The sequence below is a fragment of the Bombina bombina genome, chromosome 2 (genome assembly GCF_027579735.1).
Source record: "Bombina bombina isolate aBomBom1 chromosome 2, aBomBom1.pri, whole genome shotgun sequence".
NCBI classification, from domain to species: domain Eukaryota; kingdom Metazoa; phylum Chordata; class Amphibia; order Anura; family Bombinatoridae; genus Bombina; species Bombina bombina.
In genome coordinates, this window is record NC_069500.1 from 56,932,024 (window position 1) to 56,950,530 (window position 18,507).

The window sequence follows — 18,507 nt, forward strand, 5'->3', positions numbered from 1 at the left end:
AACTTGCCTGTGAAATAAAAATAAAACCTAAGATAGATACAATATAACTGTAGGCAGGCGTCAGCAAAGTCTGTGGCAGCAGATTAGGGGTGTTTAGACGTGGGGTTTATGTTAGGGTGTTAGGTTTAAATGTAACTTTTTTTCCCTATAGACATCAATGGGGCTGCGTTACGGAGCTTTTCTTTCCGCAATCGCAGGTGTTAGACTTTTTTTCTGACCCGCTCTCCCCATTGATGTCTATGGGGAAAGCATGCACGAGCACATCAAAAGAGCGCCTGTTTTTGGTGCAGTATAGAGCTTAAAAACACCATATCGCCCGCACAAGCCGGGTTTTTTAAAACTTGTAATGGCTGCGCTATAGGGGATTAAATAACGCCACTTTTTTTGCGTTCATTAATTTCCCTATAGCGCTCAAAATTTGTAATCTAGGCGTATGTTTGTAATGTACAATTATTTAAGTTAGTACCTTAATTGAATATGTTACACTAGTCAGGCAGTCTTCACTGCCCTTCCATTTAGCGCTGAAACACATTTTCTATATATACACTTGGCTGCAGTAACTATTTAGATAGCTACATATATGTTGGTGAATAAGTATTTTTGCTGGAAATAACCTTTTCAAACTGATAGTCTTTATGGAAAGATTCATTGCACATGATAAAGTAATTCTCCTGTTATGCCGCCTAAACAGTGAGAAAAAATAGGTAACAAACATGCTGAACACAGCACAGAAATAACACATGATCGTAGTGAGATTATATCTCCCAATTCTGATATATCTGAATTTGTCATACAGATCTCAAAGATGATTAATCCTACAACTAGACTTAGTAAAATCAGAAATTAAACAAGAAATTTCTGGTCTGACCAACAAGATAAGACAAATCTCCACACAACTGAATGAAGCGGAGACTAGGATCTCTGAGCTAGAGGATAGATGCATATTACAGGAACAAGCTTGTCAATCACAAACTAAGATAATATCTATATTGCAGTTAAGAATGGAGGAATTAGAAGACCACTCCAGGCGGAACAATATCAGGATTATAGACCTCCCCGAAACACCTGAATATCAGGACTTAATTTATTTTGCAACACATACGTTACCTCAGTTACTAAACATAGAGCCCTCACTGCGTACAATACAAATTGAAAGAATACATTAAGTTGAGCCAGTACGGAAAATATCAGACGGTAGTAATAAACCAAGACCAGTGATACTGAAATTCCTGAATTTTCAGGATAAAATTAATTATTTAGACAATATAGGAAAGGTCAACCACATAATGGTTGATCACATAAGATCCTAATGTTTCAAGATTTTCCAGGTGAGACTCTTACAAAGAGAAGATAAATGTCCCCATTCTGTTCCAAGCTTATTAATGCTAATGTTGATGCTAGATTGATATAAACCGCAAAACTGATTGTTGTAATAGATGGTGAAACGAAAACTCTTAAAAATTGAGCAGTGGCTCTTATGTTCTGCAAATCAAAGGGTATAGAATAATTGAACGTACTAAGTTAGGATTATGCTAATATTGAGTGGAATGGAATGTTTTTATTTCCAATTTTTAGGTTTGATGTATTATGTTTTTTTAATCTCATGTTGGCTTGGTTTGCTTGATGATACTGAGGATTTCTGTGACTCAGTGAAAAAGTTTTCATTTTTAGGATGGATAGAGGTAGATGGTATATCCCCCCCCCCCACACACACACACACACACACACACACACACACACACACTTATTTTCTGTGTTGTTTTTTTTTTGCCTGTATATTATAATATTATAATCACATTTGAACCAAATGAAAGTAGAGAATCTTGGATTACTGTCATGGAACGTGGGTGACATAACCTCTCCGATCAAATGGAAGGCTATTATTAGACAACTCTGCAAACTTAACTTGCGAGTTAAAATCATAATGGGTTGGAGAGGTTATAGCCACCCTGTGTGATACGAGGAAGAAGGGTATTGCAATTCTTATAAACAAGAATCTGCCTTACAATATAATATTAACATAATTAGACTTAGATGCTCGATATCAAATTATTAAGTTAAAAATAGACAGCACAATATTCACTTTATGTAATATATATGGGCCGAATGCAATTGACCACAAATTTTGGGACAATTTAACACTGAAGTTATTGGAATATATATGTGTTAAAATCTTATTCTCATGGGGGATTTTAATTTGATATCCATCCCCAACTTAGACAGAATGAGTAAAAAAAATAAAAGAAGGAAAGATAGGAAGACACATATTCTCCATAAAATATGTAACAAACTAGGACTTAAAGATATTTTGCGTATCCAAAATCCAGATCTTAAAACTTATACATGTGTATCCAAGGGACAGCAAGCTCTTTCAAGGATAGATATGTTTCTAACTTCAGATACAATGTTTGGATTGGACATAAAGGCTGATATTAAAGATATTCTATTATCGGACCATGCGATTATTTCACTAGATATCAAAACGAAAGCAGCTCAAGCATCAGATAATTTTAACCTCTTTTTTCCCAAGTATTTATCACAGGATATGAAATGTCAAAATTGGTTAAAGGTAAAATGGTTTAATTACTATAATCTTAACTCCTCCTATCTAGACAAAGTAGAGATATTTTGGGAAGCAGCTAAGGCTGTGCTCCGTGGTGAGATTAGAGCACATTTATCATATTTAAAAAAAAAAATTACAAAGAGAAACTAAACTCTCTAATAAGGTCAGAAATAGTTACAATGCCTACGTATCCAATCCAAGCAAGTCAAATTGAGAGAGATATACAGAAACTAAGGAACAAAGAGATATATTCCTGTACCAAAAACCGTCTCAGGAGGAATTATAACAAACGGCTAGATTTAGAGTTCTGCATTAGCCATCAAAAGCAGCGTTAAGGGGTCCTAACACTGCTTTTGGCCGCCCGCTGGTATTTAGAGTCAGCCAGCAAAGGGTCTAACGCCCACTTCCTTACCGCGACTCGAGGCTACCGTAGATCCCCTTACGCCAATTGCGTATCCTATCTTTTCTATGGGATCTGCCTAACGCCGGTATTTGGAGTCTTGGAAGAAGTGAGCGGTAGAGCCTCTACCGACAAGACTCCTACCGCCAAAAAAAGTCAGTAGTTAAGAGCTTTATGGGCTAACGCCGGAATATAAAGCTCCTAACTACTGTGCTATAAAGTACACTAACACCCATAAACTACCTATGTACCCCTAAACCGAGGCCCCCCCACATCGCCGCCACTCTAATAAAAATTTTTAACCCCTAATCTGCCGACCGGACACCGCCGCCACCTACATTATAGCTATGAACCCCTAATCTGCTGCCCCTTACATCGCCAACCCCTATATTATATTTATTAATCCCTAATCTGACCCCCCAACGTCGCTGCTACCTTACCTAAACTTATTAACCCCTAATCTGCCAACCGGACCTCGCCGCCAATATAATAAATGTATTAACCCCTAAACCGCTGCACTCCCGCCTCGCAAACACTAGAATAAATAGTATTAACCCCTAATCTGCCCTCCCTAACATCGCCGCCACCTACCTACAATTATCAACCCCTAATCTCCGTTGCCGCTACTATAATAAAATTATTAACCCCTAAACCTAACTCTAACCCTAACCCTAACACCCCCCTAACATAAATATAATTTAAATGAAACAAAATAATATTCCTAAAATTAAATAAAATAATCCTATTTAAAACTAAATACTTACCTACGCCTAGATTTAGAGTTGGGCGGTAGCCGTGAAAACCAGCGTTAGAGGCTCCTAACGCTGGTTTTTACCGCCCTCTGGTATTTGGAGTCAGTCAGGAAAGGGTCTAATGCTCACTTTACAGCCGCGACTTTTCCATACCGCAGATCCCCCTACACCATTTGCGTATCCTATCTTTTCAATGGGATCTTTCTAACGCCGGTATTTAGAGTCTTGGCTGAAGTGAGCGTTAGAAATCTAACGACAAAACTCCAGCCGCAGAAAAAAGTCAGTAGTTAAGAGCTTTCTGGGCTAACGCCGGTTCATAAAGCTCTTAACTACTGTGCTCTAAAGTACACTAACACCCATAAACTACCTATGTACCCCTAAACCAAGGTCCCCCCACATCGCCGCCACTCAATTAAATTTTTTTAACCCCTAATCTGCCGACCGCCACCTACGTTATACTTATGTACCCCTAATCTGCTGCCCCTAACACCGCCGACCCCTATATTATATTTATTAACCCCTAACCTGCCCCCCACAACGTCGCCGCCAGCTACCTACAATAATTAACCCCTAATTTGCCGACCGCAAAGCGCCGCCAGCTAAGTTATCCCTATGTACCCCTAATCTGCTGCCCCTAACACCGCCGACCCCTATATTATATTTATTAACCCCTAATCTGCCCCCCCAACATCACCGCCACCTACCTACACTTATTGACCCCTACTATAATAAAGTTATTAACCCCTAATCCGCCTCACTCCCGCCTCAATAACCCTATAATAAATAGTATTAATCCCTAATCTTTCCTCCCTAACATCGCCGACACCTAACTTCAAACATTAACCCCTAATCTGCCGATCTGAGCTCACAGCTATTCTAATACATTTTTTAACCCCTAAAGCTAAGTCTAACCCTAACACTAACACCCCCCTAAATTAAATATAATTTTAATCTAACAAAATAAATTAACTCTTATTATATAAATTATTCCTATTTAAAGCTAAATACCTGTAAAATAAACCCTAATATAGCTACAATATAAATTATAATTATATTGTAGCTATTTTAGGATTAATATTTATTTTACAGGCAACTTTGTATTTATTTTAATCAGGTACAATAGCTATTAAATAGTTAATAACTATTTAATAGCTAAAATAGTTAAAATAATTACAAAATTACCTGTAAAATAAATCCTAACCTAAATTACAATTAAACCTAACACTACACTATCAATAAATTAATTAAATAAAATACCTACAATTATCTACAATTAAACCTAACACTACACTATCAAAAAATTAATTAAATACAATATCTACGAATAAATACAATGAAATAAACTAACTAAAGTACAAAAAATAAAAAAATATTTACAAACATTATAAAAATATTACAACAATTTTAAACTAATTACACCTACTCTAAGCCCCCTAATAAAATAACAAAAAAAAAATGCCCTACCCTATTCTAAATTAAAAAAGTTCAAAGCTCTTTTACCTTACCAGCCCTGAACAGGGCCCTTTGCGGGGCATGCCCCAAAGAATTCAGCTCTTTTGCCTGTAAAAAAACATATACAATACCCCCCCAACATTACAACCCACCACCCACATACCCCTAATCTAACCCAAACCCCCCTTAAATAAACCTAACACTAAGCCCCTGAAGATCTTCCTACCTTATCTTCACCATACCAGGTTCACCGATCTGTCCTCGGAAGTCTTGATCCAAGCCTCGGAAGTGTTGATCCAAGCCCAAGCGGGGGGCTGAAGAGTGACGTCCATCCTCGGGCTGAAGTCTGGATCCAAGCGGCGGCTGAAGAAATCCATCATCGGGCTGAAGTCGGAAGTCCATCATCGGGATGAAGTCTTCTATCAAGCAGCATCTTCAATCTTCTTTCATCCGGAGCGGAGCCATCTTCTTCCCAGCCGACGCGGATCCATCCTCTTCTAACGACGCCTACTAGCCGAATGACGGTTCCTTTAAATGACGTCATCCAAGATGGCGTCCGTCGAATTCCGATTGGCTGATAGGATTCAATCAGCCAATCGGAATTAAGGTAGGAAAATTCTGATTGGCTGATGGAATCAGCCAATCAGATTCAAGTTCAATCCGATTGGCTGATCCGATCAGCCAATCAGATTGAGCTTGCATTCTATTGGCTGTTCCGATCAGCCAATAGAATGCGAGCTCAATCTGATTGGCTGATTCCATTAATAATTACATTGTAGCTATTTTAGGATCTATATATATTTTACAGGCAATTTTGTATTTATTTTAACTAGGTACAATAGCTATTAAATAGTTAATAACTATTTATTAGCTACCTAGTTAAAATAAGTACAAAATTACCTGTAAAATAAATCCTAACCTAAGTTACAAATACACCTAACACTACAATAGCATTAAATTATTTAAATAAATTACCTACAATTAGCTAACTTAAAATACAATAAAATAAACTATTTTATAATACACAAAAAAACACTAAATTACAAAAAATAAAAAAGAATTACAAGAAGATTAAACTAATTACACATAATCTAAGCCCCCTAAAAAAATAAAAAATCCCCCCAAAATAAAAAAATGCCCTACCCTATTCTAAACTACCAAAGTAATCAGCTCTTTTACCAGCCCTTAAAAGGGCATTTTGCGGGCATTGCCCCAAAGTAATCAGCTCTTTTACCTGAAAATAAAAATGCAATACCCCCCCCAACATTACAACCCACCACCCACATACCCCTACTCTAACTCACCCAAACCCCCCTTAAAAAACCTATCGCTAACCCCCTGAAGATCATCCTACCTTAAATCATCTTCACCCAGCCGAGCCGAATTCTTCAAGGTGTGCAGAGGAGGTCCTTCATCCGATAGAAGTCTTCATCCAAGTGGGGCAAGAAGAGGTCCTCCATCCGGTAGAAGTGTTCATCCAGGCGGCGTCTTCAATCTTCATCCATCCAGAGCGGAGTGGAGCCATCTTCAAAGGAGCCAATGCGGAGCCATCCTCTTCAACCGACGACTTCCTGACGAATGAAGGTTCCTTTAAGGGACATCATCCAAGATGGTGTCCCTTCAATTCCGATTGGCTGATAGGATTCTATCAGCCAATCGGAATTAAGGTAGAAAAATCTGATTGGCTAATGAACTTTAATCTGATTGGCTGATTGCATCAGCCAATCAGATTTTTTCTACCTTAATTCCGATTGGCTGATAGAATCCTATCAGCCAATCGGAATTGAAGGGAACCTTCATTCGTCGGGAAGTTGTCGGTTGAAGAGGATGGCTCCGCGTCGGCTCCTTTGAAGATGGCTCCACTCCGGATGGATGAAGATTGAAGACGCCGCCTGGATGAACACTTCTACCGGATAGAGGACCTCTTCTTGCCCCGCTTGGATGAAGACTTCTATCGGATAAAGGACCTCCTCTGCGCACCTTGGATGAAGAATTCGGCCCAGCTGGGTGAAGACGACTCAAGGTAGGATGATCTTCAGGGGGTTAGCGATTGTTTTTTTTAAGGGGGGTTTGGGTGGATTAGAATAGGGGTATGTGGGTGGTGGGTTGTAATGTTGGGGGGTATTGTATTTTTATTTTCAGGTAAAAGAGCTGATTACTTTGGGGCAATGAGCTGTACAAACTTAAATTGTGTATTGGGCATATTAAAGGTCTATCAAGCATAGGTACAGTAAAGCCTTATTGTCCAAGTGGAAGCATGTAACTAAACAGAGCCTGGGAAGAAGTTCTACTATATAAGTGAGTAATTAATAAAGGGGAGAGACCCCTAAAATAAATACACATGGTAGTAGTAAGGTGGCACTTAAAACATATTTACAAATGTCTCACAGTTTACACTGTATCAACCTAACCAGTTACCCCCTTACAAGAAGCTATTTGATTAATACTATCACTAGACTATGAGCAATAACTATATATATCGTGATGCTGAATACAGTATATTTAGTTAAAACATAGTATAATACATGACACTAACAGCATCGTATTAGGTATTTTCTGAAAAATTGCCTATATATGAATAAGTATTAAAGTCAATAATACTGGCAAATCTGCTAGCTAGAAGTGGAAAATCACGTAACAATGTCAATGGGGAACATTCTCTAAACTAACTGTTGTAGATTTGTAAAAGGTGAGTTTTTATCATTCTAGAGCAGGCTAGTAAACATGACTAAGAAGGAACAGATAGCAGTTAACTATGAGATCATACCTGTATATTAACTTAAGATAATAGATAACAATGAGTATCAATGACTAGTGTGCTCATGGCACTAATAACCTTGCTAAGACTCTATGTATAACTTTCACTTATTATCAGCTAAAGGGCTAACACAATATTCATGGATATGTCAACCTGTGAGGAAACTATAAACATTTAAGGCTAGATTAGCGTCTACCACATAGGGCTCGTGTAGGTATCAATAAGTCACGGCTGAAGAGGGGCCTGTTGTTGGAGCGGATGGTCAAGGCCTCAGCTACATAAGTTCTAAAGTCACCCCACTCCAGCCCTTATATAGCGGCTTAAGGGTAAGATAAACACTGGCTGTGGCGTGGGTCTGCATGGCTTGTGGATAACGGTAAAAGATTTGTCAATAAGTTGAACAGCGCAATGCTGTACAGGTCCTGCATGGTTTTCTGATGACCGTAGGGAGCTGTACTGTTCACGGGAACTTAATTGTTTCGCCATCACGGGTATGGGGCTCCCTTTTCCTATCTTGCGCACCGCCTCTGTAATCCAAGGCTCACCTCTTCTCCAGTGCAGCGAGTTTGACTCATATAGCCAGGTAACTTGGTCTGTCGCCATGGTCAGCGGCGCGTTCTTTAGATCCCGAGGCAGAGTGGTATCTGCGATGAGGGATAGTTTCGGCTCCAATGCGGCAAACTGAAAAGACATGTCCGCTGCCCAGTCTCCTCTCTCCCTCACAGTGTATGTCTTAAATGGTGTATGTAAGGTCTTCACTATTTGCAGTTGCCTGTATCCTCTAGGTTCTTGAATACGTTAGGTATGAGGGCCTCTTGGGATCACAGGTAGGGAGATAGAGAGAGCTGGCGGATGTTTCCCGGCAATGGCGGAGCGTCTCTTGTTAATCCTGATGAATCAGTAGTGTAGATTAACGGGTCGACTGTGTACAGTTGCGTCGAGTCAGAACTCACTGCCCCTGATAAAATGTTAGTTGAGACCTGGCCGGTCTTCCCTTCCTGTGCTCGTTTGTGGATGAGTGGAGTTGGGGAAAGCGAGTCTTCTACTGGGCTTACCGCGTCGGCAGATTAGGGGTTAATAAGTGTAGGTAAGGTGGCGGCGATGTTGGGGGGGTCAGATTAGGGGTTAATAAATATAATATAGGGGTCGGCAATGTTAGGGGCAGCAGATTAGGGGTTCATAGGGATAATGTAGGTTGCAGCGGGGTACGGAGTGGCAGATTAGAGGTTAATAATATACAGCAGGTGTCAGCGATAGCAGGGGCGGCAGATTAGGGGTTAATAAGTGTAAGGTTAGGGGTGTGTAGACTCGGGGTTCATATTAGGGTGTTAGGTGCAAACTTAGAGAGTGTTTCCCCATAGGAAACAATGGGGCTGCGTTAGGAGCTGAACGCTGCTTTTTTGCAGTTGTTAGGTTTTTTTTCAGCCCAAACTGCCCCATTGTTTCCTATGGGGATATCGTGCACAAACAAGTTTTTCCAGCTTACCGCTACCGTAGGCAACACTGGTATTGAGGGTTGAAGTGGAGCTAAATTAGGCTCAACGCTCCCTTTTCTGAGCCTAACGCAGCCCCTCAGACAACTTTAAATACCAGCGTTGTCTTAAGGGTGCGCTGGGAAAAAAAGCAGCGTTAGCTACGCGGGTCTTTACCGACAAAACTCTAAATCTAGCCGAAAGGCTATATATGGTGGGCATGTAGGTAGAACAGCAAAGTTTTTAGCCAGAATATCTAAATACAACAGTAAAAATTTTATTCCAGCAATTAAAAGGGGGGAGGAGAGATTTACAAATCCAGCTGACATTAAAGTGAAGGTAAAGTTACATGGGTGTCTTTCTATAATAACATTCTTTGCCGCAAATAAATATGAGTTTCATTCATAATTTTTTTCATATTGTACTGTAAATAAAATTATTGCCGTAATAAATACCTTTTTTTTGCCCGCAAATGCAACCGTTACATATTACAAATGTTCTCTCTTGATCACGTTTTAAGATGCTCCAATTGAAATTCTGGCCGTTAGGCGGCCGTCACCCTACGTCATCTGCCTCCTTCTTGATCTGCGCATGCTCTATTATTTGTTACTTCATATCTTAATCCTCACGCGCGCTCCTGTTTCGCGCATGCGCAGGATTTCACCGGCTTTTACGGAGGTCTCCGATACTGAAAATCCTCTCTCTTTATTTTGCGCAGGTGCATTTCAAAGGAGTAGATTTGTGAACGCGCTTTAGAGATACGTATAGAGCGGGTAGGACCGCTCTATACGTCACAGAACATGAAAGCAGGAAATAGAGGTTGGGAGGAGTTAGCATCGAATAGGGGGCGATAGTAAGCGCTGAATAGCTTAAAAGGCTGGAAACTAAATTCTGGCGAATAATTTATTCCATATACATTCAAATTAAAATCACAGATAAAATGTTAAAACACAATGTTCATATATAAATACAGTAAAATTCTGTTCATGGATCCATGAAATATTCCAGGAGTTTTGTACCTGGCTACTTTAGTTATACAAAACCTTGAATGTAGCTATCTTCAAAGTTCTTATGTGTGTTTAGGATAGATTAATAAGTCGGTTACCTGACTTTGGCGTTCTAGATATGGTTCTATTGTCAGTGGATGAAAAAAATGTGTGGACTGTGGTTCAGATCAGACCAATGTGATGTGTGACAATAAACAATATATCAACTTTCAAATAAACATTAAAATCTCAGCACATGATGGTGTAAAAATATTCGTTCAAACTTCAATATAAAATGAAAAAAATAATGCAATAATCAAAGGCGTGTGAGATCCGTTACCGGACCAAGTGGAGGAGGGGCTGTGAAAGAACGTGACGTTGATGCAAAAAGTAGGTGTTTAACCCCAGAGAAATGTGAATCCACACTAGCGCTAGTGAAAAAAAAAAAAAAAAAAAATCCAAAAGAAAAAAATATATAAAAAATATATATAAAAATAAAGAAATATAGAAATATATATATATATATATATATATATATATATATATATATATATATATATAGTTCAATGTAGATCAATCTTGAACAGATGAAAAAATGTGAGACAGATGAAAATAATGTGAATCTTCAAAAATAAATGAATAATCCCCTTGAAAAATAAAACAAAATTATCCGCAATCCAAAAGTGTAAAATTACGTAAAACAAATATAAATTTTGATGGGCAAAAGTCTAAATTGGCAGAGATTCTATATAGGTGCTCCTAAACACAGAGCCGCTTCAGCACCCTAGGTGCCAGATCCGGAGGTCGTAGTTACCAACTGGTAAGTGATATTGTTAGGAGTTAGCATCGAAATGGTAGGGAAATATGTATATATTTTATAGTTGCAAAATAAAAAAAAATAATAAAATAAACATAGCGATTAGTTTATTTTAATATTAAATAATGCATTGCTGTCTTCATATTTACAATACTTTACCTTCACTTTAAGAAGGTCTTTTTAGACTTTTATCAGAACGTATATAAAGCAGGACCTAGAGATAGGACTCAAGAAAAATTGATCTGGGAAGAAATAAACTTGCGCAGATTATATGAAGAAATTATTCAAGAGTTTAATATGCCAATATCAATACAGAAGATTTCTGAGGGAATCAAAAAATCTCAGCTTAATAAATCACCTGGCCCTGATTGCCTACCTGTAGAGTTCTACAGAATACTACAAGAGCAAGTAACCCCTACTTTATATAGCTTATTTAATATATATTATGACAAAAGTAAGAAATGTTCACCGTACTTCTCATATTGAAATATATCTTTAATTCTTAAATAAGATAAGGATCCTGAAGACCCAGCTACTTATAGTCTATAGACTATATATGCTGGGATCATTTGTTTAACACACTAGATAAGTTTGGGTTCTCAGGTCATTTAATTAATTTTGTTAAGTTGATTTATAATGCACCCATCTCTTCCATTATCATTAATGGATCAATAACAGAATTATTTATGCTACAGAGAGGCACTAGACAAGGGTGCCCCCTCTCGCCATTACTATTAAATATATGTTTAGAACCATTGGCTGCTTTACTGCGTAATTGCATGGCTGGTATTCAAATGGGTGGTTGAAATTTTATATGATCTCTTTATACGGATGACTTACTTATACAGTATTTCTTAGTAATCTGGAAACTATCCTACCAATTCTATTAAAGCACACCAAAGTATTTAGTGCTTTTTTTGGATATAAAATTAACCTAACAAAATCTGAACTTCTCTGGTTATTTAAACTGGTATCGTGTCAGGTAAGTCACCTATTTAAAGAAACTACCCAAATTAAGTATTTTGGAATCAGACTAAGCAAAAGTCCCAAAGAATGGGACAAATTAAACTTCAGGAATTTTTTTTCAACGAATGTAAAAAGAAGCTAGATGAGTGGATGAATCCACCAATATCTTTAACCACACGTACAATGCTAATTAAAATAATTTTACTGTCAAAACTATTATATTTAACACAAAATATTCCATTCCTGTTACATACAGCGGACATTAGAACTTTTAATCAAAGTTGTTCTAAATTTTAATGGAAAGGGATGCAACCTCGTATCTCACTACAGAGACTGATGAGCCCAAACAGCTGGACTCGCATTCCCTAATATAACACTATAATCTGGTAGCTCTTGTGAAGTTTGTGATAGACTGGATCACAGAGGAAGAATATGTCTTTATTCTAGTAGCCCCGCTGGATTTAAAAGCACTTATACATTGCCGGTAGCTAATCTACCAAGTAATATTTCTAACTCATGCATGTTTAAACATATTATAGTAGCTTGACAAAATTATTGCCAAGAGATTGGCGTAGTTCCATTTATTTCCAATCAGGGATAACCCAGAATTTAACCCTGGCTCATGCACAATGTTTTCAGAAGCTGGGAAATAGAGGATTGAAGTGGGTTAAACAGCTACTCCTAACAGACTTATCAATAAGAATGTTTAAGGACTTGTCTCAGCAATTTGAATAACCAAAACAGGACTTCTTTGCATATTTGCATCTGAGACATTTTATTGTAGAACTTAAAACTAAATATAACACGGATTGGTCAGTTGGATCCTTATCTGGTAATACAAAAAAATTGTTTAAATTCCATTACACCTTTCTATAATATGAACTCCTAAAAAAACGAATTACAATGGGAATGGATTAAAAATAAATGGCAAAAATATTTTCCAGAAATTAGCACACAGGATATTCAAGATAGTTTAAAACTAAGTAATAAATTCTGGGTGCAGACAGTTTGTAAAGAAGGGCATATAAAGTTTATTAATTCGGTCTACATAACCCCGGAGAGGCTGTCAAAATGGTACAATAAGATCTGTCTGCGTACAGGATGTAATGCACAACACACAGACATATACCACTGTTTTTGGTCTTGCCCTAAGATTAATCAATTATGGGGTAAAATCAATTACTGGGTTAATAACAGTCTGATGAGTGAATTTGAGATTCTATCAAAACATGTTTTTTTCCTGGTCAATTTTTCATCTAATGCTCGGAGTCATAATTTCATTAATACAATAATTTAAGTGGTGAGGAATCTTATTCTATGGAATTAGAAAGCTTCTCAGGCTCCAAAGTTTAAAGTATTCAAAACAGCGTTAATTACTCAATATACATCAGAACAAGGTAACAAAGAATCCGGACAATAATCAGTTACAATTTAGGAATAATTTAGTTAATGATAGTGTAGTGTTAGGTGTAATAGTAACTTAGGTTAGGATTTATTTTACAGGTAAATTTCTCTTTATTTTAACTAGGTAGCTATTAAATAGTTATTAACTATTTAATAGCTATTGTACCTAATTAAAAATAAATTGAAATTTGCCTGTAAAATAAAAATAAATCCTAAAATAGCTACAATATAATTATTAGTTATATTGTAGCTATATTAGGGTTTATTTTATAGGTAAGTATTTCGTTTTAAATAGGATTAATTTAGTTAATAAGAATAATATTTATTTAGATGTATTTAATTAATATTTAAGTTAGGTGGGTGTTAGGGTTAGGGTTAGACTTAGGTTTAGGGGTTAATAATTTTATTATAGTTGCGGCAGGGTCCGGGAGCGGCGGTTTAGGGGTTAACATATTTATTATAGTGGCGGCGGGGTCCGGGAGTGGCGGTTTAGGGGTTAATCAGTTTATTAGAGTGGCGGCGGGCTCCGGGAGCGGCGGTTTAGGGGGTAATACATTTATTTAGTTGCGGCGGTGTAGGGGGGGGACAGATTAGGGGTGTTTAGACTCGGTGTACATTTTAGGGTGTTAGGTGCAGACATCTCCCCAAGGAATCAATGGGATGTCGGGCAGCAGCAAACATGAACTTTCGCTATGGTCAGACTCCCATTGATTCCTATGGGATCTGCTGCCTCCAGGGCGGCGGATTGAAAACCAGGTACGCTGGGCCGGAAAAGTGCCGAGAGTACCTGCTAGTCATTTGATAACTAGCAAAAGTAGTCAGATTGTGCCGAACATCAGATTGTGTTCGGAACATCTGGAGTGACGTAAGAATCGATCTGTGTCGGACTATATTCTACTTTTGCCAGGCAGCAGGGCTTGATAACTAAGGCGAATCAGCCTCGCCGCAAATACGCTGCGTAATTCCAGCGTATTTGAGGTTGACGGCTTGATAACTAGGCCTCACAGGCTTCCTTTTTTTTATTTTATTTATTTATTTATGTATTTATTTTACCCCCCTCTCTCTCTCTCTATGTATTTACTAGAGATCTAAAGATGATGTACAGTTTTATATTTTTTATGATTTTGAAATGTATTTTCATTTGTGAACTACCCAACATGTAGATATGTGCAAGAAAAAGCTGAATACAAAGTATATTTACAAACCATTTATGCAAAGAATAATCTAGTGTATAATGTCCTTTTAACTTAAAAATATAAAAGATTTATATTCACCGTTCGTTACTACCGCTCCTTATTTGCTCTATCTTCCTTAGTTCTCTAACTCTATACTTAAACAGAGATACTAACTTTAACATAATATAAATGTTTTTTAGTTAAATTAAGTACGGGACATAAAACTCATAGCATAGCAGATATTAGCAATTAAGCACTCAAGAGCAAAATAAATGTTTTAAAAAAGAACAGCCACTTTGTTAGCACAATTTACAAGGTTTTGCAAATCATAAGCAGATCTGGCATATGCCTCGCTAAAAGCCTGGTTCGTGCATTCCTTTGTTGCAGCCAATAAAAGAAAGATGTAAATGAGCTTGGGCTCAGATCTAACCAATCACTGTGTAAAATATTGCAGGCTCAGATAAATGTAACTATACTTTAGTATAATGGAAGCACCGCAGCCTTTCTGGTGAAAATAGAACCAAAACAGCATCCAGAGGTAATATGCAGCAATAGTAAGTAAAATAAATCATATATTTATATTAAAAGGACAGTCTAGTCAAAATTAAACTTTCATGATTCCGAAAGGGTATGCAATTTTAAAGAACTTTCCAAATTACATTTATAAGTACATTTGTTTTGTTCTCTTGATATTCTTAGTTGAAAGCTAAACCTAGGTAGGCTCATAAGTTAATTTCTAAGCCCTTGAAGGTTGCCTCTTATCTGAATGCATTTGACAGGTTTTAACAGTTAGAGGGCATTAGCCCATGTGTGCCATATAGCTAACATTGTGCTCACGCCCGTTGAGTTATTTATGATAGGGCACTGATTGGCTAAAATGCAAGTCTGTCAAAAGAACTGAAATAAGGGGGCAGTCTGCAGAGGCTTAGATACAAGGTAATCACAGAGGTAAAAAGTACCTTATCTTTTTAAACAATGAAAATTCTGGAGAAGACTGGCCCTTTAAGATGTTGTTTTATTTTAGTTGATTAAACATTTTAAATGTTGATTTTTTTTGTCTCTTTAAATATAAAAAAAATATTTTCATGTAATACTCTGTTAAACCTCATCTTCCTCTTATCTGCCAATTCTTGTAGTTCCCCCTACTCAAAAAGGATAATCTTCCCTGAGTCATTCTGAAGTAATCGATGACTCCAAACTAGTCATCAGAAGCCATCCTGAAGTATGACCACAGGCCGAAATATTTAAATGGGATGGCTCTAGGGTTGATCACAGGTGGTTCATGCTTGTGAAGTAATCAGTAAGGTAATCTGCTAATTATTCTAAATTAATCACCCAGAATGTTTTACCTTAGCTGAAGACTTTACATCCTGATGATGTCTGATGATGTGCAAATGACTTCTAAGGTAGTTTGATGATCATCAAATGACTCCAGGATGGTCTCTACAGTTATGCAAGTTCTTCTGCAAGACAAATGCATTCTTTTTAAACCTTAAAGGGACATGAAACCCAAAATTTTCTTTATTGATTCAGATAAAGAATACAATTTTAAACAACTTTCCAATTCACTTCTATTATTTAATTTGCTTTATTCTCTTGTTATCCTTTGCTGAAAGGTTTATCTAGGCAAGCTCAGGAGCAGCAAATAATCTAGGTGCTAGCTACTAATTGGTGGCTGCATATATATACCAATTATCATTGGCTCACTCATGTGTTAAGTTAGAAACCAGTAGTGCATTGCTGCTCTTTCAACAAATGATACAAAGAGAATGAAACAAATTAAATAATTGTAAATTAGAAAGTTGTTTAAAATTGTATTCTCTATCTGAATCATGAATGAAAAATTTGGGGTTTCATGACCCTTTAATTACTTTATTTAGAATCATTAGCAATGGATACACTAATGTCTAATTTTACTTCAATGAAGACAATAGAAAGCTGTAAATGTATTAGTTTACGTGGTAAAGTAATATTCCTATGAAATATCATATGAAATGAAGATTAAATAAGCTAAAAATGAGCATTAGAAATTTTAAAGGATAATTTGGTTCTTACATGCTATAGTATTTATATTATTGAGTTGTACAATGCTTTCTGCATAACATCTTTGTGCCTGGATTATTATTTTTTTCAGAACAGTATGTTGAAACATTTTAATATATAGTGAAAACAAGAGACTATTTTGCTCAACCGCCCCACAACACAGAGTTTGTAAATTGATCTGTCGCTTTTCTGCTTATATGAAAAAAAATTACAATTTTGCTTTTGGATTATGCACTGAATCACTTAAAGAAAGCGTCTGCGTGACCTCTTCAACAAACGCAATGCCTGCACGGAAAGAAAACCCAGATACAAGATAGCTTATGTAAATGCCAAGTTGGCAATCATCGCTCATACCTTCCCCATTTAAGCTGTGGTCAGACCTAATGTCTGCTAATGGCCCCTTCCTTTGAGATCCATTTGTGTATGTCTTTTTCTTAGTTGAAAACAAATGCTGTTATTGGAGCTGATCCGCATCAATGCAGCTGTGAAATGCCGTGTTGGAAAGGCATCCAAATTAAAGTCAGACAGCGGAGTTTGTGCTCAGACAGGAAGGCCAACACTGCAGATTTAGCCACATTTGATATATGCTTTTTCTTATTATTTATAGTTTGAATGTAAGCCCGGAATTGAGATTTTAAAACATAGTAGCTTTTCCACAGTATTTAATGGTAAGGTTAAAACCAAAAGTTATTACTTTATTTCCTCTAGTTGGGTAATAATTATATCATTCTTACCAAATATTGTATTTGGAAACTATTTATCAGTTAAAGGGATATGAAACAATTTGAGGTTGTAATACAAAATGTATTATTATGGTTGATAAAAATTGTAATATATTTTCTTTATTTTTATTGTCCCCTTTTAATATAATTTCACTCTGAAAATCATGGGTTTTTCAGCTCTGATGCAATTCACTCCAGGAATTAATTTACATCTGTCCTAAATTATCTTAAAGAAAACAAGTTAAGATAAGGGAAACAGCATACAACAGGATAATACCCAAACCATTGCTTTATATAGACTATCCTTCACACATATTTCTTCATTATGTAAATAAGTAAGATTTTTAAAAAAATTACATATTCTTGGGTTACTCTTAGCTCTGAATACATCACTGTGTGTAGCAGTCATTTAAACCTAGATTACAAATGAAGCACAAAAATATTAGCGCTATTGTACGTTAACACCGCTCAAGTGCAATCAATAGCAATTATATTTTTTGTAGTTTTGCACTCATATTAGTCAGAAGTTATTTTTAACACTTAAATGATAGCCTAGGACATGTTATAATCTGCATGTCAGATAGCATAGGTCCACTAAAGCCCCCACATAACAGACTTTGGTGGGAGGGGGCAGTAATATTTATGTAGTTAAGTAGTTCTGCACTATACTATTAAAGGGATAGCAAACACCAAAAATGTTATTGTTTAAAAATATAGATAATCCCTTTATTTCCCATTCCCCAGTTTTGCATACCCAACACTGTTATATTAATATACTTTTTACCTCTGTGATTACCTTGTATCTAAGCCTCTGCAGACTGCCCCCTAATCTCAGTTCTTTTGACGGACTTGCATTTCAGGCAATTAGTGCAGGTTCTTAAATTACTCCACGTGCATGAGCGCAATGTTATTTATATGAAACACATGAACTTATGCCCTCTAGCTGTGAAAAACTGTCAAATGCATTCAGATAAGAAGCGTAGCATATGAGCCTACC